Raw genomic sequence first — 6,346 nt, forward strand, 5'->3', positions numbered from 1 at the left:
ACATCTTACCACATTCAAAGCATCAGTAGAGGAAAACAGAGGTAATTCTCCAGCCAGAAGACACTGAAGTGTATGAACACTTTGAAAAAGCCTGGCTGGGTATAGGCACTCCTACTCCATAATGACGGGACTGCAGTGTAGAGTCTGACTAGTTCCCAAAAAGTTCCCCAAGGGGCTACTAAGAATGAACTCTAACTAGTGGTTTTTGAGACTAAGAAGTGATTTCAGCCACTCAGGTAGGGCTCTAAGTGTATAGGAAGAGCTCCAAGGCTTCCATATGCTCCATATTTCCTTGACTGGAACCTCATATTTCCTTGACTGGAACCTGTAGAGTTAACAGTATATTTTCCAGCAAATTTCTGTTGACTGAGTGAACATGATACTGCAAAATCAAGAAGTGCATTCTGATGTGTTTACCTTAACAGTAAATATAAGTTAGTTAAAAAGCAAACATTTACTTTTTTAAAGTGATAGTTTTAGCAAAGCTATGACAAGTATTATAAAGGAATAAGCCCAGGGATGCCTAAAATAATATTTTATGTATCTCCAGATGGTTGTGCTAAATGATAGAAATAATCATGTTAACCTACTCACTAAGACATTACCGACAAAGGATGGTGTAATGATTAAAAGACAGTGAACAAGGTTCTCATGTTTTGTTTTTACAAATCCAATGAGCTTCAGTGCAATTTACTTAGAATATTCTGGGGGGAGGGTTCTTATTTGGCTTGCCTTTTTTTTTTTCTTTTTTTTTTTTTTTTTTGGTTTAGTATTTGAAGTGTTCTACCTGAAATGTTATTATTCCATACTAACAGAAGAGTATGGCTAGTTACAGTGCTTTGGAAAATTGCATACTTTTAAGATGGACAGCAATTAACACCTTTTTATTTTAGGATTTTTGTAATATCTCTTTTCTTTCACCCTTGTACATTGCCTTGTAGCTATTATCCTCACTGTTTTATACTGGTTTTATACTATACATTTGATGTCTTACCTAGGTTTTTTCTGTCTTGCAATTCAAACATCAAGTGTTTATGATTTTTGTAGGTCACTTCAATGTTATATTCATACTGGATTCTTTCAGGCAGTCTGTGCTTTGAACAGAAGCAGTAATATGTAGTTTCCTTGTGTACCTTTCCCTTCACTTGATATTGTTTTATTGGGCTTCCTGGACAGTGTTTCATATGTCTCCAAGTTTTCATGGAGGATCAACATTTTATTTTTTTATAATCATGTTGTGAACTGGAGAGGGACAAGGATCAACTTATGAATAAAGAAACAGAATATTTCTCTTTGCCAGTGGCATAAATGTAAATGAGTTTAGTGGTGACTTGAGTAATAGCAGCGTAAGAAGAGAAATTATATTCTGAATCAGAGGAATGATCCAAATAAGTAGTTGTGGAAAGCAAATGGTACTTGAAGCAACGTTAACTTCCCTGTGTACTCTCTGGCCTTTCCTTAAAGACCTAGTAGCCTGTAAGCTGAGAACCAGTGGACTGCTGTTCTTACACGCTGCTAAAAAGATGGGAACTACAAGCAGTTCTTGAGTTGGCGCCTCAGTCAGAGATTCCTGAAATTTTGGTTGTTTGGTCTTCTCCGACTTCTGAGCCATAGACTATGTCCTGTGTGTTCTACACTGGTCTTATAGGTGGGGAATAGATTTTGTATGGCTGCAGAGCATGGAGATTTATCTGTTGCCTTATTTGTCCTGGTATGAGGAAGGGAGAGAGCGTAGATTGATTTTACAAGTTTTTAAATTTTTGTATTGTCTTTGGAGATCATGCTTTAGAGAGTATTAGTCGGATACTGTTCTGTAAAAAGACACTTTAGTAAGCACACAGGTTGAGGCCAGGTTGTGGTAGACAGATGTATGTCTATGGCATGGAGATGTGATGCTGAACTACCCCAGGAACAAATTCCTAGATTTTCTCAGTCTGCAGGGTTAGCGCTATGATCACCATTTAGCAGACAGGATTTGCACTATGCTAATCATTCCTCTGAATGATGAGCATGTGTGTCCAGTTTGCTCTGATGGCTGGTCAGGGTCAGAATGAAGAGCAATGTCATCTGCTTTTCACCCGTTGTACACGGCACATGTGTCCTTTAATTACCCCAAGCAATTCTGTGCTAAGAGCTGAGATGCTGATAATTATTTTCCAAGCCATCAGCAAAAGTGAAAGAAACTGCTCCCAAACTAATCTATCTATTATTCTATTAAAAGTAACAAGCATGTTAGTTTCCAGTGCACTCTAATGGAAACCTTTTCTGTATATCTGATATGATGTTTCCACAAAGAATTACTGTTACCTTGAACATTATCAAGGCAAAATGAACCCATCATTCCTTAGAGGAATTTACATAAAAAAGAAGCTATTCCACCCCCATATTGTAAGTAATACAGTAATCTATTCTTTATACTCCCTTGGCTTTTTAAGCCTTTTCTAAAGTGTTGTACAATACAATACACTTGATTTAAATAAACTGTTTCTTGATAAAAACAAGGAGTCTGGTGGAGCTTTTCTGTAATTGTATGATGTCAGAAATAATGGGCAGAATATTCTGTACATGAAAACTGGCACAACTCCATTGCCTTCAAAACAGTTTTGTGAATTAACACTAGAGTTTAACAGCCATAGGTGTAAGTTGCAACGGGCCCAGTATGTGAAGACTGGACAGCACCGTTGAAGTTGGTGGACTGGTTTAGGTTTAACTGGAGAAAAATAATGAGAGCTTGATCCTCCCCAAGCAGGAACAAATTACTTCAGCTGCAATCAGTAAAAGTTACTTTTATCCAGGAGAGGTCCAAAGTCTTTAATATGTATATTTCCTCTCTGCCCCAAAACAGTAACAAACAAATGCAAAACAATTCAGGAGAGAAACGAAACAGAAAGGAGTAGTTAATTATGAATTATAAATGTATTAATGTGCTGAATAGTCTAGTGAACCAAAGCAGGAATTTCATTTCAATGCTGTTCATCTGAGGAACGTTGCCAAAAACAGCACCTATGGAAAGAAAGTAATACTTGTCAGATCATGGTTTAAGATCAGTAAAAAAAACGTAACCTTTTAAACTTTGATGTCATTTGCTTACTTTTAGGTGCATGAGTAAAAATGACCGATTACCAGCATGGCATTGCTGAACCTTGTAAAGAATCATTAATACTTAATCAGTAAGAAACATCAGTGGCAAAAGCCATAACACAGTCAAAAGTCTGCCGGGCAAAGGGGTTTGTTAGAGCTCTGTCGCTGGTGGGGAGCATCTGCAATGCTTCCTACAAATTCGTCTGCTTATGCTGATGCTGACTGTAGCAATTCTGCTTCTCTCTCACAGTGGATGAGTTGATCTTGATGTATGGAACCAGAATCTCTCCTTCAACAGAAGTAGTGCAGCCCCATTATTTTAATGACATAGATCTCAAAGTGAGTTGGTGTTGCTGCCTGGCATGGCAAAAAAAAATATCTCAATTTTCAGCTAACACTGAAGAAATTTTGGAGGAATTCAATGTATCTGTGAAGTTAAGCTACTTGCAGAATTGGGGGGGGGGGGGTGTGTAAAATACAGAGGAAAAGGGTCATTTTTAAAAAAAATATAATTTTCGCTTTTTTATTTTATGCATCTGCATATATTTTTACTTCAGCACCCTCTCTGCGTAATGTTCTTTAGAACAGCGCTTGCATGAACTCGAAAGAGACAATTAATATGCACAATGTCCTGGAGGAGAAGTGCTCCTGAGCTGCAGCGGCTGCTCGCCAAGGTAGATGCTGAATTGACAGACATAGACTAAATGTGCCTGCACTGTGCTAAGCTGTAATTCAGATGCAATTCTCTGTATAGCAATGACATCTTGGGGCTGGGAATGCAAGAATATAGTCCTGATAGTTTCACTCCCTGGATCCAGGTTTGGATCTAATAGTAACAGAAGCTTTACGTTGCAATAAGTAAGCTGTTAAAATCAGAAATGAATTCATGTGTAAAAGTGCCCTTTCCTAAGGCACTCTGTTTGATGACAATGATAATAATACTTTGTATCATGGTGATAATACTTTGCATGTCTTTGGCATCTTTCATCTCAGGATTTCAAAGCGCTTTACAGACGTAATGAATCATGCCTCACGACACCCTTGTAAAGCAGATGAATGACAAGTCTCATTATAATTGCTTTGTTATGGAGACAGATTTTTAGCATTTATGTTTAATGGAGTTATGGTATTTTGTTTGTTGAGAAGGCAGTACATAAGTTTTTAATATATTGGCAAGTCTGTAGATTCTTTAGACGACATTTCATTTTAACTTATTCTTCCCTTTTCTTGATGTGGATCCATCTTTCTGTAGATTAGTATGGTTAGGAATCTGATTAGATTTGCTGTTCTTGTTTTCTTTCCACTTGTCACTGATAGTATTTTAAAATATTTCAAAAAAAATATATTGGAAACACTTCTTTCTTCGAACACAAGGTTTTCATCTTTGGAAAGAAGCTATGTATAACTCTTCTACGCACTGAGATGAAGTTTATTCCCAGATCTTAGCCACCATCAGAAACTCTTCTATTTTTTCTCCCAGTTTGAGCTGGTAACACAAAACACAGGTCACCAGTGTATTTAATGGCTTTCCTGTGTTTTGCATACCTATTTCTGTAATCGGGGAAAAAGGACTATTTTTGACATATGGATCAAATCTTTTTTTTTTTTTGTCTGACTACACCTTATGAAGATTACAAAACAATACAATGCTTTTGTTTTCTGTGGAAGAACTATATTAAGTAATTATGAACAACACTTAATACATATATTTTCCTCTCATTTTTATGCATTTCCGTGATTTTCTAGTTATAGAACAGTTTATAACAATGGATTATCTAATCCTCTCTCTTTGCCACTTAGATACACAGGCTTTCAAATATGTGCTTTCAAGGACTTTGGTTACAATACAATATTTTGATGGTCAGTGAGGTTACCTGTTAATTCCATCCAGAAAATGCATAATGGTGTGATAACCTCGTTATCTTGAACATTGCACTGCTTCTAATAGAACTTCATTTAACCATCTTCATCAATCATCAGATGTCATGTAATCTGCACCATGAATAAGTTGACATTTGTGCTCAGACTTGATTATATCATTATAAATGTTTGTTTTTACACATTTTAACTGCTGCCTTTTCACATTTCATTGCCTTTTACATATCTTATATGTATGAAGCTGATAAAAGTAGGCTGTTCTTTTTTTCTGGGAATATGTAAATTGTAAAAAGATATTTATACTGGATACATTATCATGAGAACCCATCCATAAGCTCCTGGGGAACAAAGTCATAGAAGTATTTTATTATCAAACCAGTGAACTTCATAATTTGAAAGTTCAGTGCAATATTTCTTTGTACATCATTATCATATTTCTTGATACAAATACTCATAGGTGTTCTCATAAAACTTATTTAAACTGAGTAGAGAACTGATTTTTTTCATTGTTAGCCGAATGAAACAAACATTTTTTCTCATTGAAATGAAACTCACAAAGTATTTTTACAGTTGAACTAAATGCTGTATTCTGCTCAAAGAGGGTGTTGCAGCTAGGTTTTAAACATTTAGATTTGAAAATTTAATTTTAGCTACATTTCACTTTGGTTTACATTTATAAATCACATTTTCACACATTTTGTTTAAAATAGATGAAAAAAATGTTCTGACTTTTCTAAAGTGTTTCCCTTCCCCAATTCCTCTCAAACCTGCACACTGGATTTAATGCCAATTTGCCAGTAGCTTGTTTTTAAAACTTCAGTTTAATATTTTGACTAACAACAAATAAAACTTCAAGTAAATCTATTACTGAAATTAACATTCTAAACTGTAGCTGATAAAAAGACATGCAAATTAAGCCCCAAATTAAACAAGGCACTGAATATTTTGTGATGAAAAGAAATATTCTTTTTGTTAATTGGGATTTTAATTGGAGTTTTACAAAAGCTGAAGTGCTAAATGCTTTGAAAGGTGAAAAATTGAGTGCCACGAGGGCTATTTGAGTTAGGACAGAGAGGTGAAATACGTGGAGGCCATGGATATAACTTCAAGCTGCACAGACTAGGAATACCGCACTGCAGAAATAATTTTCTTTAATGGACTGCTCAGGAATGTCATGTGGGACATACTTCAGCAGATGGTAAACACTTTTGGGGTTTTTTATTATAATGACTGAAAAATACCAGTTTATATTTCCTAGTGACAACTTTGTTTCTAGAGAATGAAATTACATTGAAATTTGAAGACTTTCTTTGGTCTTTAATATCAGGCTCTGTAGCCTTTATGTCTGATTTCAGGCCGTAATTGCTCTGGGCAACAAAAAATAAAC

This window comes from Accipiter gentilis, chromosome 7, assembly GCF_929443795.1.
Source record: "Accipiter gentilis chromosome 7, bAccGen1.1, whole genome shotgun sequence".
Lineage (NCBI taxonomy): Eukaryota > Metazoa > Chordata > Aves > Accipitriformes > Accipitridae > Astur > Astur gentilis.